Source organism: Salvelinus sp. IW2-2015, linkage group LG6.2 (assembly GCF_002910315.2).
Source record: "Salvelinus sp. IW2-2015 linkage group LG6.2, ASM291031v2, whole genome shotgun sequence".
NCBI lineage: Eukaryota > Metazoa > Chordata > Actinopteri > Salmoniformes > Salmonidae > Salvelinus > Salvelinus sp. IW2-2015.
The window spans coordinates 7,013,733-7,033,343 of NC_036846.1; the positions used below are offsets into that span (position 1 = coordinate 7,013,733).

A 19,611-nucleotide genomic window follows, 5' to 3' on the forward strand; every position below is an offset into this window, starting at 1 on the left:
GGCTTGGGGACAAGGGACAGAGGCGGGGACAGGGGGCCATTGCGTCAGACACACCCCCTGTCACAGGACAGGCCTGAATCTGCGAAGTTTCGATTTTAGATTCTCACCAGGCTGCAGGTGTTGCATTATACATTAAAGTGTTGTCAATTATAGAAGCAGGTCAGGAGGAATCCAGCCATCACACTGCTGCTGCTCCTAACAACACACACACACAAACCCCATGCTCTAAAGTCTCCTCGTGTTCTAAATATGCAGCTGGTTAAAAGTCTCTATATAGCTCTATACACAAACAAACTATACGTCTATACCCGAACAACATATGCTCTATACACAAAACAAACTCATAGCTCTATACACAAACAACTATAGCTTCCTATTACACAAAACAACTATAGCTCTATATCACAAACAACCTATAGCCTATACATAAAAAACTTAGCTCTTAATACATAAACAACTATAGCTCTATACACAAACAACTATAGCTCTATACACAAACAACTATAGCTCTATAACCTGAACAACTATAGCGCTATACCAAACAACTATAGCCTCTATACACAAACAACTATAGCTTATTACGCGAACAACTATAGCTCTATACACAAACAACTATAAGCTCTATACACAAACAACTATAGCTCTATACCGAACAACTATAGCTCTATACATAAACACTATAGCTCTATACACAACAACTATAGCTCTATACACAAACAACTATAGCTCTATACCCGAACAACTATAGCTCTATACACGAAACAACTATAGCTCTATACACAAACAACTATAGCTCATACACAAACAACTATAGCTCTATACCCGAACAAACTATAGCTCTATACCACAACAACTATAGCCTCTATAACAAACAACTATAGCTCTATACCAACAACTATAGCTCATACACAACAACTATAGCTCTATACCAAACAACTATAGCTCTATACACAAACAACTATAACTATATACACAAACAACTATAGCTCTATACACAAACAAACTATAGCTCTATACACAAACAACTATAGCTCATTACCCGACAACTATAGCTCTATACACAAACAACTATCAGCTCTATACCCGAAACAACTATAGCTCTACTACCCGAACAACTATAGCTCTATACACAAACAACTATAGCTCTATACACAAACAAATATAGCTCTATACCCAAAACAACTATGAGCTTCTATACCACCAAACAACTATAGGTCTATACTGACAACAACTATAGCTCTAACACAAACAACTATAGCTCTATACACAAACAACTATAGCTCTATCACAAACAACTTTGCTCTATACAAAACAACTATAGCTCTATACACAAAACAACTATACTCTATACCAACACTATAGCTCTTTATACCACAAAACAACTATAGCTCTATACACAAACAACTATTAGCTCTATTACACAAACCAACTATATCTCAATATAACAATTAATACAACTATAGCCTCTATACACAAACAACACTATAGCTCGTATACACAAAACCAACATATAGCTCATCATGAAACAACTAAGCTCTAAAAAATAAACATAACTATAGCTCTACTACTTGAACAAACTATAGCTCTCTTGAAACAACTATAGCTCTATACACAAACAACTATAGCTCTATACACAAACAACTATACTATACACAAACAAACTAAGACTAAGCTCTATACATAAACAACTATAGCTCTATACACAAACAACTATAGCTCTATTCCTAAACAACTATAGCTCTATACCCAAACAACTACAGCTCTATTCCTAAACAACTATAGCTCTATTTCTAAACAACTACAGCTCTATTCCTAAACAACTATAGCTCTATACCCAAACATCTAGCGCTATACCCAAACAACTATAGATCTACACCCGAAAAACTATATCTCTATACCCAAACAACTATAGCTCTCTACCAAAACAACTACAGCTCTATACCCAAACAACTGTAGCTCTACACCCAAACAACTACCTCTATACCCAAACAACTATAGCTTTATACCTAACCAACTCTATCTCTATACATAAACAGCTATAGCTCTATACCCAAACAAGTATAGCTCTATACATAAACAGCTATAGCTCTATACCCAAACAACTATAGCTCTATACACAAACAACTATAGCTCTATACACAAACAACTATAGCTCTATACNAACAACTATAGCTCTATACACAAACAACTATAGCTCTATACCTAAACAACTATAGTTCTATACACAAACAACTATAGCTCTATATCCAAACAACTCAATTTTTTTCACTTTGACAAGCCAAATGCAACATCAAATCCAACCCAATCTAATCAATAGAAATGCTATGTCACTTCCATTTTTCACATGATGCTTCACAACATTGAAAAAATGTGCATTATGTCCACTATAGAGTCTAAAGGCCAGACACACTACTTCAGGACAGAACTGCCATGACGGTGGTGTTGAGTATGCTGAGTGTGAAACAGGTGAGGCAATGACCCTTTCTGTCTCTGAATTAACATACACAGCCACCTGACCTGGCCCGTGTTCACACTCATCACACAGGCATTTCCTAATCCAAATCTCCTCTCTACAGATTTGACATTGCACATCTGTCCTCTCTCTCTAAGCCCTCATATCTGTCTCCTGTTCCCGCCCTTCAAATTGTTGTAGTAAGCACATCTGTACTTTAGCTGCTGCTATTACCACCTACACCTTTCTCATGATGGGACTGTAAGCCCACACTTCAATCAAGGTGTTACCAAGCTTTTCCTTTCACTCATTATCCTGATGGCAAGTGACAAGTAGGAGGAGAGTATTCAGGTGCGACATCACTTCAATGATTGCTAGATAGTTTGTGTCTATGTATTTATATGTAGGCTACGTGTGCCTTTTTAAAATGGATGTAGTTCTGTCCTTGTCTATTAACGTTCTGTAGTTGTCACACCCTGATCTGTTTCACCTGTCTTTGTGCTTGTCTCCACCCCCCTCCAGCTGTCGCCCATCTTCCCCATTATCCCCTGTGTATTTATACCTGTGTTCTCTGTTTGTCTGTTGCCAGTTCATGTTGTTTCGTGAAACCTACCAGCGTTTGTTCCCCTGCTCCTGTCTGTTCTTGCTCCTGTTTTCTAGTCCTTCCCGGTTTTGACCGTTCCGCCTGCCCTGAGCCTGCCTGCCGTTCTATACCTTGCCCCACCTCACTGGATTATTGACCCCTGCCTGCCCTGACCCTGAGACTGCATGCCGTTCTGGACCTTTTGCACCCTCTCTGGATTACTGACCTCTGCCTGCCTTTGACCTGTCTTTTGCCTCTCCCTGTACTTGAAATAAATGTTTGTTTCTTCGACACTGTCTGCATCTGGGTCATACCTGAAACCTGATAGTACGAACTGGCCCTGACTGACCCAGCACACTCGGACCAGCTCCGCAACGCCGTCTCCTCCCAAGGAGCCACCATTGGAAGGCACAAGGAGTTGCTTCGTGGTCTCATGGAAGGGTTCCAGACCTTGGCCAAACGACATGACCGAGCGTTTAACACATTGCTGGAGCAATTCCGTGGGTTGTCTGTTAGGCAGCCTACCACAGTTGTGATCTCCCAGCCTACCCCAGTGTCCTGAGAACCCCGCTTACCTTCTCCGGTGCGCTACGCTGGAGATTCCGGAACCTGCCGTGATTTTCTCTCCCAGTGCTCCCTCATTTTTGAGCTGCAGCCTTCTTCGTTCCCCTCGGACCGCTCAAGGATAGCGTACATCATAACGCTGATGTCCGGGAGGGCACTCGCCTGGGCCACGGCAGTATGGGAGCAACAATCCGCCGTCTGCCTCAGTCTGGAGGAGTTTGTGGAGGAGGTTCGGAAGGTGTTTGATTTTCCATTGTCCGGGAGAGAGGCTGCTCTCAAGCTGCTCCAGCTACGTCAAGACTCCCGTAGTGTGGCAGACTACGCGGTGGATTTCCGCACGTTGGCAGCTGAGAGTGCTTGGAACACAGAAGCGTTGTTCGACATGTTCCTACTCAAAGTATCGGTGGAAGTAAAGGACGAGCTTGCAGCCAGCTTGCAGCCAGAAAAAATCCAACCAGGATGTGGGAAATCTGAGGTTGGTCGATTTTCAACTCAGCTCCTATTGAAGATACAGTGGGATATTGGTAATGTTGCACTTCCTAAGGCTTCCACTAGATGTCAACYGTCTTTAGAACCTTGTCTGATGCTTCTACTGTGAAGTGGGGCCGAAGGAGAGGGGAATGAGTAAGGTCTATCATGACCTGAACATGCCCTGACCATGCGCGTTCACGTGAGAGCGAGCTCTGTTCCATCGCACTTCTGAAGACAAAGGAATACTTCGGTTGGAACATTATTGATGAATTTTGTTAAAAACATCCTAAAGATTGATTCAATACCTCGTTTGTCATGTTTTTACGGACTGTAATATAACTTTCTTAACTTTTCGTCCGTACTTTCCGCTGGACTTGCCCGCGCGTCGTGAGTTTGGAATGTGTACTGAACGCTAGAACAACAAGGAGGAATTTGGACATAAATGATGGACATTATCGAACAAAACAAACATTTATTGTGGAACTGGGATTCCTGGGAGTGCATTCTGATGAAGATCATCAAAGGTAAGTGAATGTTTATAATGTTATTTCTGACTTCTGTTGACTGCATAATATGGCGGATATATTTGTGTCTTGATTGGGCTCTGAGCGCCGACTCAGATTATTGCATGGTTTGCTTTTTCCATAAAGCTTTTTTGAAATCTGACACAGCGGTTGCATTAAGGAGAACTGCATCTAAAATTCCATGCATTAAAGTTGTATCTTTTAGCAATGTTTATTATGAGTATTCCTGTAAATTGATGTGGCTCTCTGCAAAATCAAAGGATGTTTTGGAACTTCTGAACGTAAGGCGCCAATGTAAACTCAGATTTTTGGATATAAATATGAACTTTACCTAACAAAACATAAATGTATTGTGTAACATGAAGTCCTATGAGTGTCATCTGATGAAGATCATCAAAGGTTAGTGATTAATTTGATCTATATTTCTGCTTTTTGTGAATCCTCTCTTTGGCTGGAAAAATGGCTGTGTTATTCTGTGAATAGGCACTCACCTAACATAATCGTTTGGTTTGCTTTCGTCATAAGGCCTTTTTGAAATCGGACACTATAGCTGGATTTACAACAAGTGTATTTTTAAAATGGTGTAAAATACATGTATGTTTGAGGAATTTTAATTATGGGATTTCTGTTGTTTTGAATTTGGCGCCCTGCAGTTTTAGTGGCTGTTGAAGAGGTGGGATGCTACCGTCTCACGTACCCTAGAGAGGTTAAGTCTCCTCAGGTTCCCGTGGAATTGGGATTCTCCTGGCTCTAGCGATACAATCCCCTCATTGACTGGTCTGCCGGTGCCATCATGGGCTGGAGCCCGTTCTGCCACGCACATTGCCTGAAGTCAGCACAGCCTGCCACGGGACTTCTTCCTGGGGGCTCGGAAGTTTCCCCGGACCTCTCTGCCATCCCTGCGGAGTACCAGGACCTCCAGGAGATGTTCAGTAAGGCCCGGGTCACCGCTGCACCGACCATATGACTGTGGGATTGACCTTCTCCCAGGCACCACTCCGCCCTGGGGACGACTGTACTCTCTGTCGGGTCCAGAGACCAAGGCTATGGAGACCTACATTGAGGACTCCCAAGTTGCTGGGTTCATCCGTCCTTCTGCCTCCCCCGCTGGCGAAGGGTTCTTCTTTGTGGAGAAGAATGACAAAACCCTYCACCCGTGCATCAACTACCGAGGTCTCAACGACATCACAGTGAAGAACCATTACCTGCTACCTCTCATCTCCTCGCCCTCGAGTCACTCCAGGGGGCCAAGCTGGATCTACGGAACGCCTACCACCTGGTGCGGATACGGGAAGGGGACGAGTGGAAGACTGCCTTCAACACGGCCAGCGATCACTACGAGTATCTGGTCATGCCATTTGGCCTTATCAACGCCCCTGCTGTGTTCCAGGCTCGCGATAATGATGTTCTCTGTGACATGTGTAGGAGTTATTGTTACATATGGAGGCAGATATCACACTATTAAACAATAGACAGGTGTACATTAGAAAATAGTAGAAAAAGGCAGACATGAGTGCATTTGCCATTCTGGTAAATACAGAAAACCAAAGATTAGCAGATGGCCAAAGCCATACGTGCCTTAAAGTGCATTTATGGAAAGAGCAGGACACGATTATGAAGATAAAATAGAGAGGAAAGGCCATAAGTGCTTAGGGTAAAGGCCATAAGTGCTTAGGGTAAGATAGACATAAATTAATTTTTAGGAGACAAGAGGGTCCTGCCTCCATTATAATCTAATCAAGAGTGGATACAGGCGTTATTGGGCGTAAACAAGCAGGAAGCCTGAAATGAAGGATAATGGTGGCAGATGACCTAGGAGAAGTAATTTAATTAAAGTATGTCATGATCTCATGTGTGTGTGTGTGTGTATAAGACAGAGCCAGTGCTCTGGGAAGGGGTGTGATCCGCGGATCACCCCGGCTTGTGATGCATTGTATTAAAAGTCTTTATTGATTTTACAAGTTCTTATACAAGTGTTATATTTCTGAGACGATTATCCACGACACATGTTGAACTGGTTTGTCTTCATCTACCTCGATGACATCCTCATCTTCTCCCGCTCCACCCAATAACACGTGCTCCATGTCCYACCGGTTCTCCAATGCCTCCTGGTGCAAGTGCAAATTCCATCACTCCACCATCCCCTTTCTGGGTCACATCATCGCTGCAGGGAGTGTACAGACGGACCCCGGGAAGATGAGAGCGGTGGGGGATTGGCCCCAGCCTACGTCCAGAGTACAGCTGCAATGTTTCCAGGGCTTCTCCAACATTTATCGCCGCCTTATCCGGGGCTACAGCACCCTGGCTTCCCCCCTGTTTGCACTCACCTCTCCCAAGGTTCCGTTCACGTGGTCCCCAGATGCTGACCGGGCGTTTCGTGATCTCAAACACCGCTTCACCACAGCTCCCATCTTGGTTCATCCTGATCCGTCCCGCCAGTTCGTGGTGGAGGCCGATACTTCGGATGTCGGAGTGGGGGCCGTCCTGTCCCAGCGGTCTGCCCTGGACCTCAAGTTACATCCCTGCGCCTTCTTCTCCCCCCGCATCAACGCTACGGAGAGGAACTACGATGTGGGGAATCGTGAGCTTCTCGCGGTGAAGATGGTGTTGGAGGAGTGGAGGCACTGGCTGGAGGGGGCGGAACATCCTTTCATTGTGTGGACCGACCACAAGAACCTGGAATATCGCACCGCCATGCACCTCAATTCCAGGCAAGCTAGGTGGGCCCTACTGTTCACCCGGTTCATCTTCTCCCTCTCATAATGGCTGGGATCCAAGCATGTCAAGCCGGATGTGCTGTCACGCCGCTATAGCCCCACGGCTACTACCCCGGAACCTGAGACCATCCTTCCCACCTTGTGCCTGGCGACAGCACTCAGCTGGGGAATAGGGAAGCATGTTCGTGAGGCACAGCATTCCCAGACAAACCGCTGGGAGGGCCCAGATAACCGGATGTTTGTTCCTGACACGGTCCGCTCCTCGGTCCTGGAGTAGGCTCACTCCTCCAGGCTTGCCTGCCACCAATGCTCCCATCGGACCCTGGCTTTTGTGCGACAACGCTTTTGGTGGCCTACCATGGTTCCTGATGTCTCCGCATTCATCGCCGCTTGCACGGTCTGTGCATAGAACAAGACTCCTCTGCAACCTCCAGCTGGTCTCCTCCAACATCTGCCTGTCCCTCACCGTCCCTGGTCTCACATCTCCCTGGACTTTGTCACGGGTCTCCCCCCCGTCAGATGGCAACACCGCCATCCTGACCGTGGTGGACCGGAATTCCAAAGCCGCCCACTTCATTCCTCTCCCCAAGCTACCCTCTGTCAAAGAGACGGCCCAGCTCATGGTGCTGTATGTCTTCCGGATCCATGGACTGCCAGTAGACATGGTCTCTGACCAGGGTCCTCAGTTCTCGTCCCGGTTATGGAAGGCATTCTGCACCCTCATTGCACCCTCCGGGTTCCACCCCCAGTCCAACGACCAGTCAGAGTGAGCCAACCAGGACCTAGAAACTACTGTCGTAGCTGAATCAGAATTAGTTAGGTAACATAGATAAATATACTGTCGGCAGTTGCATTTTCCTTTCTTCTCTAGGGAAAAGTCACTTGGGGCCCAGAGAGGGGAGAGGTCAGGCTTGTCTTTTACATGTCTGGTAATATGCAGAATATCAGAAAGGGAGAAGTCAGGTTTGAACATTGTCTTCATATTTGAATATGTCTGTAACTATTCCTAAACCATGTGAAGGGCTCCACCATGTCTGTACTCTAGTCATTCCCTCCTTTTCCCATTGGGAGGAGGAGTATGGCAGTGTCTGGAACCATTTTATGTCCCTTCTGATGTTGAACTTATCTTTCATAGTATATGACCTAGAGGCTCACTCCCCTCCGTGAGCTTGTCCAGGAGGGGATGTATTTGAGATGGGAGTATCTAGAATTGACAATTGATATATGCCATTGGATGAGGTKATGTTTTGGTACTAGGAAGTACCAAGAACAGGATGTAGAACCTCGTCTAAGAGACCAAACTGAACGATAATTTATAGCTAATGCTATCTGGCTATGGGATACTCCTCTTTCAAGTAAAAGGCCCTTTGTGAAGTTCCTAAGATCTGTGGTTCGTCATGTAAGTTGAGAGGGGTGTATCTTGGCTATAAAATATACTAAGAATTGTTTCGTAAGCACTCTCAGATCTGAGAGTCAAAGGGCTATGGTGAAGCGCATATAATTAAAGATGGAGTTTAAAATATAACTCTGACTTGTGTGTGGTTTGTAAACTCTCCTCATTTAATAATACAGGAAAATAACACGACACTACTCTGCGCTGCCTGGTCTCCGTCAACCTCACCACCTGGAGCCAGCAGCTTGTGTGGGTCGAATACGCCTGCAACACCTTTCCCTGTTCTGTCACGGGCCTATCACCCTTTGAGTGTTTCCTGGGCTATCAGCCCCTGCTCTTCCCTGAGCAAGAAGAAGAGGTCGGCATACCTTCAGCCCAGATGTTTGTCCGCCGCTGTCGTCGATACCMGGAGGAGAGCCCGGTCGACCCTCCTCAAGACCACCTCCAGGTATCGACGACAAGCAGACCACCATCCCACCTTCCATGTGTCCAGAGATAAACCCATGTCTCACAGCCCTTTGTCTCCTGTTTCTGGGTCATACCTGAAACCTGATAGTATTATGTCATGTTTCATGTTTTGTGTGGACCCCAGGAAGAGTAGCTCTTGCTTTCCCAACAGCTAATGGGGATCCTAACAAAATACCAAAAAACAACACTTATATTGAGCGATTATATAGTTTGAGATGACTATAAACACACCCATAGTGTCTGAGCTATAGATATGGATCCTATTCACATAGCACACAGCTCACTCACTTGTTGTAGAGGACGATGTCAGGCAGCCAGATGTGCTGAGACGGGAGGCGGACCTTCTTTATGCCCTCATACTCTTCTGGGTCCCACACCAACCTGTAGTCATTCCATACCTGAGTCAGCCAGCAGTTGGTGGTTCCATGGATGGCGTTGCTCTTTCATTGCTGTAACAGACACACAGACAGGAAGAGAGAAGCATGAGAAGAGAGGATGTGTGTGTGTGTGTGTGTGTGTGTGTGTGTGTGTGTGTGTGTGTGTGTGTGTGTGTGTGTGTGTGTGTGTGTGTGTGTGTGTGTGTGTGTGTGTGTGTTGTGTGTGTGTGTGTGTGTGTGTGTGTGTGTGTGTGTGTGTGTGTGTGTGTGTGTGTGTGTGTGGTGCTCACCACATTTAATGAGCTGGGCTAGGGACACCTGTATATGGATGGTGACCTGTTGGCTCTTGTTGACGGCAGGTCTGATCAGTTTGTTGTAGCGCTCTGGAGACAGCAGGTGGGTCACCAGTCGCTCCTCTATCTCCGCACCCAAGGCAGCTACACACACACACACACACACACACACACACACACACACAGAAAGAGAGGGAGAAAGAGACAGAACGATGTAACAACTGGCAGATAAGGCGTGCAAAAATAAAAAATAAACCTTTAAGACAACATGCCATGTTGTTGCCCCACACCCACATTTGATGCTCAGTGATTCAAGTGTCCCAGTCTGTGTCTGCCAGGTGAACTTTCCAAGTGGACTCTAAGCCAAATACATAGAGAGCAGCATCCCAAAAACACCATTGACAGTACATATTCATACTGGCCTAATGTCATCATCACTGGTTAGTGTACTACTCATCAGATCACCATTCTAGTCCATCATCATATTGAACTAATGACCTCTCTATAAATTCCTACTGAAGACTTATTACCGTTTCATTTTGCCCGATAAAATGAACACTGCTAGTTCATATTCATACTCATGGTACATATTTAAACTGAGTGGACAAAACACTAGGAACACCTGCTTTTTCTATGACATAGACTGACCAGGTGAATGACATAGACTGACCAGGTGAATCCAGGTAAAAGCTATGATCCCTTGTTGATGTCACCTGTTAAATCCACTTCAATCAGTGTAGATGGAGGGGAGAAGGATTTTTAAGCCTTGAGACAATTGAGACATGGACTGTGTATATTGAACTTTAAAAACTCTTATATAGTACACTCTACAACTACCCTTCTACTTGATATTTGTACTACACTGAACTAAAATATAAACGTAACATGTAAAGTTTTGGTCCCATGTTTCATGAGCTGAAATAAAAGATTCCAGAAATGTTCCATTCGCACAAAAAGCTTGTTTCTCTCAAATGTTGCCCACAAATTTGTTTGGTGCACCTTGTGCTGGGGACAATAAAAGGCCACTCTAAAATGTGCAGTTTTGTCACATAACACAATACCAAAGATGTCTCAAGTTTTGAAGGAGCATGCAATTAGCATGCTGACTGCAGGAATATCTTGCAGAGCTGTTGCCAGAGAATTGAATGTTAACTTCTCTACAAAGAGCCGCCTCCAACGTAATTTTTGAGAATTTGGCAGTACGTCCAACCGACCTCACAACCGCAGACCATGTGTAATCACGCCAGCACAGGACTTCCACATCCGGCTTCTTCACCTGCGTGATCGTCTGAGACCAGCCAACAGGACAGCTTATGAAACTGAGTATTTCTGTCTGTAATAAAGCCCTTTTGTGAGGAAAACTCATTCTGATTGGCAGGGCCTAGCTCCCCAGTGGGTGGGCCTGGCTCCCAAGTGGGTGGACCTATGCCCTCCCAGGCCCACCCATGGCTGAACKCCTGCCCAGTCATGTGAAATCCATAGATTAGGGCCTAATGAATTTATTTCAAMTACCTTATTTCCTTATATGAACTGTAACTCAGTAAAATCATTGAAATAGTCACATGTTGCGTTTATATTTTTGTTCATATCACCCAGTCCATATTTATAATGCCCTGGTATCATCCTCACTGTGCATATCTTTACATAACACAGCCTAACAGAGTATGTATAAGCCTTCCACAGAGGACTGTCATTTAGCAGTGAGCCAGTGAGCCACAACATTAGACAATGCAGTCCACATCTGACTCACAGGGTTTCATGGGCTTCTGAACTAACTGCCTCTTGATTAGCATAATTGGATGCTTGATTAGTGGACACACACACACGCACCCTCGTACACAAAAACACACACACACACACACGCACACATATACACACGCAGTGTTTAGTGAAGTGAGATTTCAATCTTGCGCAGAGCGAAGATCCTTCTAATTTGGACTGCAGGGTCGTGGGATGTTCTCATCGCCTGTTGCCGCTGCAGTGAGAATGCAATGTGCAACATCTCTCCAGATAGAATGTGTGTGGGTGTGTGCGAACATTATATAGTCTCTGATCTGACAAACAGTTGTGACGTGACTGTGTCTTAACTGACGGTCCGATACACCCACCTACACACACACACACACACACACACACACACACACCTACACACACACACACCGTCTAAACCCCCACAGTCCAGTGGCTGCAGTATGATGGGGAGTTGAGGTGATGTTTTTTTCCAGTTGACTGGATTACCCACATGGTTCACATCAGCTCATTGTGTTCCACTCACACGTTCCCCTCCATTAGGCCATTCTCACCCCTGTAAAACACTTCAAATGATGGCACCGTTGACATTTTTTGTGATTTACAGTAGCAGACGCTCTTATCCAGAGTAACTTACAGTTAGTGCATTCTTCTTAAGGTAGCTAGTTGAAACAATCACGTCACAGCAATAGTGAGGTAAAAAAAAAAGACAAGCGCGGAGCGGGGCAGAGGAGGCATCTGAGAGATGGTGACATGATGCTGATACACACAGGAGGTCAGTATCCTGAGAGAGGTGTGGTACTGTCGATGAACAGTCAGCCAGCATCACAGAGAGAGAGAGCGAGCGAGCGAGCGAGCGAGCGAGAGAGAGAGAGAGAGAGAGAGAGAGAGAGAGAGAGAGAGAGAGAGAGAGAGAGCACAGTGAGCGTTGAGGGGAATTTAGCTCAGTACAACATAGAGTTGAGATTTGGAGACACAGAGACATTGAAACAATGAGCAGATTAGGATAATCATTTGATTGGATTATGTTGCCTTTGTTTACAAAGTCTCTTTCCAGGAACATCATTTGATTCGTGAGATTCAGTGAATCGGGATAAAAACCTGTTAACCTTTTCTCCGTTCAGAGAAGTGAGCGGTGGGCAGTAACATCCATACTGTAGACCTCCAGGCAGTGAAGTAGGTTGTCTGGCTGGTTAGCTATTCTCAGGAAGAATGTCACCCGAAGGTCAGGGACCTCAGATGTCCTACTGATGAACACCCCCTCACTAAGACCAGCAAACTGGCACCCTATTTCCTACACTCTTTTTGGCTGTCCCCATAGGAGAACCCTTTTTGGTTCCAGTTAGAACTCTTTTGGGTTCCATGTAGAACCCTCTGTGGGAAGGAAAACAAAAGGGTAATACCTGGAACCAAAAACGGCTCTTCAAAGGGTTCTCCTATGGGGACAGCCGAAGAACCCTTATTGGATAGTGTATATAGTGCACTACATTTGACCAGGGCCTTTAGGGCTCTATAGGTTTGAGATGCAGCCCACCTCTCATCCAGACCACACATCAAATACTTAAGACTCTTACACACACACAGGTCTTTACTTTAAACCTAAACAGGACACACAGCTCTCTACATCTAAACAGGACACACGGCTCTCTACATCTAAACAGGACACACAGCTCTCTACATCTAAACAGGAACACACGGCTCTCTACATCTAAACAGAACAGGACACACAGCTCTCTACATCTAAACAGGACACACAGCTCTCTACATCTAAACAGGACACACGGCTCTCTAATCTAAACAGGACCACACGGCTCTCTACATCTGAACAGGACACACGGCTCTCTACATCTAAACAGGAACACACAGCTCTCTACATCTAAACAGGACACACGGCTCACTACATCTAAACAGACACACGGCTCTCTACATCTAAACAGGACACACGGCTCTCTACATCTAAACAGGACAACGGCTCTCTACATCTAAACAGGACAACAGCTCTCTACATCTAAACAGGACACGGCTCTCTACATCTAAACGGACACACGGCTCTCTACATCTAAACAGCGGACACACCGGCTCTCTACATCTAAACAGGACACACAGCTCTCTAACCCCAATGATTCTTAATAAACCTGCTCCTCCTCCTCCTCCTCTCTGCCCCTCCTCCTGCTCCCCCTCCTCCTCTTCCTCCTCCTCCACTTGCTGCACTCTAACTGCTTCAATAATTCATCTAGTACTCAAATAAAAACAAGCATCATCTCACATGCAGAAAGCCTGAAACTCAATCTTTACTATGACTCTTCTATTTCCTACTGGGCAAAACAACAACAGTCTCTTCCGCAACGCACAAACATACAAACACAACTTGGTTATACTTTAGACAAATGCTCAAAGTAACATATTTTGGTTTAATGTGGGAAAAGACACCATCTCCCGCATAATCTGTTTCTTCATGGGCAGAAGAAGTATCCAGTGTGTAAATTATTCAATGACCCATGGTGGTGATATTGCCTTGTCAGGGTCAACCACTTCAGCCTTCCTTCGCGCTGTTGTCTGCCTCTACCCTGCACCTATATCTACCAAGATTCAGCTATATACAGTATATTCAGTAATGTGACCTGGTGTTATGATGGATCAGATACTATATCTGGCCTATGGTGGCCTGTTTTCGGTCAACCTTGTGTTTTTGGCTGCTCTGTGAATCTTGTAATGGTGATAATTGTGCTGACTGTGATCATTGTTGTAACTGTGCAGTTTCTATATTGCCTGCGCTGGCTGTGTTTGACCTGTTTGTTGTTGTTGCTGGTGATGTGTGGTGTGTGTGTGTGTGGTGTGTGTGTGTGTGTGTGTGGTGTGTGTGTGTGTGTGTGTGTGTGTGCGGTGCGTGCGTGCGTGCGTGCGTGCGTGCGTGCGTGCGTGAGTGCGTGCATGTGTGTGCCTGTGTGTGTGCGTGCTCATGCATGCTTTGCTCCCAGTCTCAGGGGCACTTGTGTTCCAGCTGACAGGCAACATTACACTCCCACGCTGAGAATAACTACACCCTCACGGAACACCCTGCCGCCCTTCTTCACATCAGCCCTCCTCCAGCCTGCTCTCCTCCCCCCAACTCCCCTCCTCTCTTCCATTGCCCTCAGGCACGTGCCCAGATACAAGTCTCTGTGACGTCGTCAAGTTCGCCGCAACCCGTCCAGTCCTGTCCGTTGGTCTGCCCCGTGTAGAGACATTGCATGCGCCCGGTTGTACCTTTTTCCCAGTATGCCCTGTACAGAGATTGCGCGCGCCCAGTATCCAAACATGCATCCAAACAAGTTGCGTTCACTGGTCCAGTGTGTGTAGCAGGCTACCTAGTTTAACACTTGATTTCCATCATCAATATTGGGTCTGCTTGGCTGATACGCGCATCAGAGAGAGATGCAGAATGACATAGAGAGGAGAGGCTGCATCTGCGACCCTCCGACACAGCTCCATCCCTTCCTCAGTCGGGGGTTTCACATGTGTGTCAGGGCAGCAGAAACACAGCTAGTCTAGACTTTAGCTAACCGCAGGCTATCAGCCAACCAGACTGAATATGAATGATGATGTAAATCAAGTGTTATCAAGTGTTGATCAAATGGTATGCTGCTGTGTCAGTACTGTTGATATTGAAACTACGACATGATCCACACAAGCCACTATCCAGCCGTATACCAGTTAGAAGATGATTCATATTATATGATTTAAAAGCATTTAAAATAAATCACAATCAGTAAAAAATAAATGGGGGGTGCCGAGGGGTGCCCTTTTTTCATTTTGAGCACCTGCCCCCTGAATGGTCTGTGCACGGAACTGATTTTCCTCCTCCCCCTCCTCTCTTCCCTTGCTCCTCTCTCCTCCCCCTCCTCTCTTCCCTTGCTCTCCTCTCTCCTCCCCCTCCTCTCTTCCCTTGCTCCTCTCTCCTCCCCCTCCTCCCCCTCCTCTCTTCCCTTGCTCCTCTCTCCTCCCSCTCCTCTTCCTCTCCTCTCTTTCTTTGTCCCCCTCTGCTCCGCTCTCCACTCTCGTTTCCAGTGACAATAACAGGTTACAAGTGCAGGTCGAGCGGAACAAAGGCAGGTAAGGGAGAGTGGTTTTCTTCTGTTCTCCTTTCCCTGTCTGTCATTCTCACATTAACTAATGTGGCCATGGGAAGGAGCGGGAGCAGAGCCTGGTTTCTAAAACCAACTGATGCAACTCCTGCTGCTGGCTCTCACAGAACGTCATCTACATAAGAGACCACTCTACTTCTCTCTCTTTTTCTCTTTATTTTTCTCTCTTCCTCGCTCTCTCATTCTCCGGTTTCTCTCTCTCTCGCTCTCTCTCCCTCTATCGTATGTTTTTCTGCTCTCTGAAAATGGTCACCAGATTAACCAGGGAAGTATTCTATTCTTTGGGGTGGGTGTGCATGCGTGCAGCAAGCTAAAGACTGCTAGCGTGTGATTTCCCCTCCTGCACTCCTGGGCATTGAGAAGCCAGTGAACAAACAAGAGATCTAATCAGAGTTAGCTTTAGCACGCGTTAGCTACCACTACAGCATGCAGCTGCTACTGGGGGAGAGAGGTTAGGGGAGGAGGGAGGGAGAGAGAGAGAGAAGGAGAGAGAGAGAGAGAGAGAGAAAGAGAGAGAGAGAGAGAGAGAGAGGGGGAGAGAGAGAGGATGGAGGTAGAAACAGACAGATGAAAAGAAAAGATCATGTGAACGAGAGAGTTGCAGCCAGACAGAAAGATAGTGAGTAAAAGAGACTAATCTTTACAACCCTCCAAACTTTACAGCCACCCCCCKAAAAAAGAGAGAGAGAGTGCAAGACAGTGAGAACACGAAGCTAAGCTCTACAGAGGCGGTTGCCAGATTGAGTGGTTTCCAGACAGAGTGAGACAAGAGGTGACAGTGACACAGTCACGCTATGTTGTCTCCCGAGACAGCTCTCAGAGGACAGGCTGAGCATCTAGTCTGCAGGTGCTCACAACATGTCCTCAGGAGGAAGATAAGGGAAGTTGAGAAAACATTCACAGGGTGACCACTCATTAGGCCTATCTGAGAATCCAAGTATCTAATCTTAGGAGACTTGTGCTTTTGGAGTGAAACAGTATTTTCCAACAGCCCCAGTGTTCACCAACAGCGTAGAGTAGACTGAGTTGAATAGCATGACTAAACTGAAACGTAGGCCTATTCTAATTCAGCACCTTGGACAGCGTCTGTAAAAGGGGCCCTTATTCAGCACCTTGGACAGCGTCTGTAAAAGGGGCTCTTATTCAGCACCTTGAACAGCATCTGTAAAAGGGCCCGTATTCAGCACCCTGGACAGCGTCTGTAAAAGGGGCTCTTATTCAGCACCCTGGACAGCGTCTGTAAAAGGGCCCGTATTCAGCACCTTGGATAGCGTTGGTAAAGGGGCAGAAATTCAGCACCATGGACAGCATTAGCATACCATTAAATATGTGACGCACCGACATATCTACAATGTAGAGGTAAATCAAAGGAACGTATTTAAATTCCTCTTTGGGTTTGAGTAAAACGTATATATTCCAAATCCAGGGTGGAAAGGCACCTTGACGTCCTAATCATCATCAGCATCATAAGCCCAATTAGCCATTATGAAATCATAAATGCCTAATCAAGCAGGTTTATTTGGCATTGTGTGTGTTCAATTAGACACAACATTTAAATGGCTGTCATAAAAGACCTATAATGTCAAAAGATTTCAAAGAAYTGTTATGATGAGTCAGTTTGATCATTTCTACAATTCGGCCAAAATATTTCAACCTTAGGCCTATTAGCTTCAAGCCTAATAAAGATGAATACTGTGTGTGAAATTCGGAGACCTCTCTCTGGGCCTGTGTGTGTATGTCACACATTGCTGCGTAGTGCATAACAGCCAGCGTGTATGTTGTGTAAAAAGCGAGCACGTTAGTTAACGGAGCCGTTAAAATCACGTGCCTAAAAACAATCTGACGCACGGAATACCTGCAATACTTTCCCRACTGGTCTGTCCGTTGAAAATATATAATGTTATCAAAGCAGGGAAACAATTTAAACATCATTATCATTTACAACAGTAGGCTCGCCTCTCATAGAAACAATTATTAACATAACCCCCGTTACGCATAGCCTAGGTGCTATCCAGACAGGAATTAGAATATTTGTCTTTGACTTCATGCATCATATGTCTTGATAGTCAAACGAAATTATTATGAATTAGAATCGTTACAAATAGGCTGCCCCCACCCTGTAAGCACCATGGATATGCAGGGTGTGTCGCGGCCGAATTACAATATGAAGAGCCACGGTAAGCAATAGTGAAGGTCCTGTCTAGGTATACCCAGGGTACCCCGGGGGTCCCGGGCCCGCACAGGGCCGAGGAGATTTGGAGGGATTACTCACTTGCCAAGGTGAGAACCAGGAGAACGAGTGCTGCAGTCACCGGGTCTGCCATCGCCTCTCTCTCCCTCCACTGCGACCGACACCCGAAAACTTGGAGATGTACGAGTTGTTTGTTTTCCCCCCTTTTCGCCCTCAGTGTGAAAATGAAAAATAATACCTCGAGACAGCACACACCAGCGCGCGGTAAGAGGGTGACTTAAGGTGTCATTTTAAGTCGTTGGTATCCGACGATGCCCGTTGGTTTGATAAAGGGAGAGGCTTCAAATCTCGTTACGAGGAGCGGAGAAGATWGTTCACTCTTCCCAGATGCGGAGGCTTGTTTCTGTCACAACGCGTCTGAGTGGGGCTACGCGTCCGACCCTACCAGGAACTGTGAGCGCACAGCAAACCGGGGGCGCAGAAAAGGTATCCCTAATTTGACTTGAGTATTGAAACGTTATTTTCCCTGAAATGTGYCGGCGATGGAGTTGAATGACCAGTTACTGGAGATAGGGTAGTCCTGTAGATGAATGATTAAAGGGGTCGTCCTCACTTTGCCCTGCCCGCCTGGTGCGCTCTCCGTCGGGCTGCGATAGGTTCCAGTCTCCATATATCGCTCAGTTTTGATCTACACAGTTGACATTTGTGACAACAAACATGAAGCAATTACAGTAGAGATCCCCGAGGCGGTCGTTCGGGAAAGCCTTTCAGACATAGGCTGCATTTACTTATTTTAATTGAAGGGGGATTCATCCTTGGAAAAACTAATTTTGGTTTTAAAGTTAAACCCCTTCTCCATGGGGCGCCACTCCAATAACACAAAATACGGCTTTTAATCTGACAAATAAAATAACAACTTTTTATTTTCAGGCTTCCAAGCAGTCACCATAACGCATGATCATAACAGAGAGAAAAAACTTGCCCCTAAAGATCTAAATAGAGCGAGATTGAGCCCATGCAGAATAACTATGAGGGCACCATGAAGCCCGATATCAACGTTATCTGCATTAAACATATTAGACCCGGTGAATGGGTATGATGCGCACCGCATGAAGCCGTTCCTTTCCGCTAGKCCGAAGAGAGGCGCTGGCTAGGCGGAGTGCGTCAAGGGGCAGGGCTTTGGGTGCGGAAGAATCATCAACCCATCACAGAAATATCAGATACATTCATGAAGGGTTATCTAAAAAAAAAAGTGGATATTCCAAGGGCCATTTAGAGTGCTGTTTGAAAAGTTGACTCACTCTGGTCGAAATGTCGACCGCCACTCTGGTTGAAAGGTCAACTGCCACTGTGGACAAGGTCTGCATTGTAGTATATCACACAAGCGAATGTGCCCTAACCACGCTGCGAAGCATACAGTGACACATACACATTGGATATACCACACTTAATAATTATACTCAAAAATTGTCGGGCCCACTTCACTCAAGCCAATTATGAGTGTAGTGATGGCTGAACGCCTCATGACTGACTGAGTATGCTGTACGGTGAAGAGTGAGATATGTCAGTGCTAAAACCATGCGAAGCGTTTCATTACCCGAGAATTAACACAACTTCAGCCTCGCACTGCGGCCTCAGCTGGTAAGGGACGAGGTAATAACTGTGGAGTGAGATTATGCAATTAGCTCTGCGTGAACTTAATTAA

The 19,611-nt window shown here is 45.8% G+C and overlaps 1 pseudogene; it reads right to left on the minus strand.

The window, feature by feature from the left end:
• LOC111965735 (neuronal acetylcholine receptor subunit beta-2-like) overlaps nucleotides 1–18,561 on the minus strand; it is a 25,512-nt pseudogene extending 6,951 nt beyond the window's left edge.
• Between the last annotated feature and the right edge of the window lie 1,050 nt (nucleotides 18,562–19,611).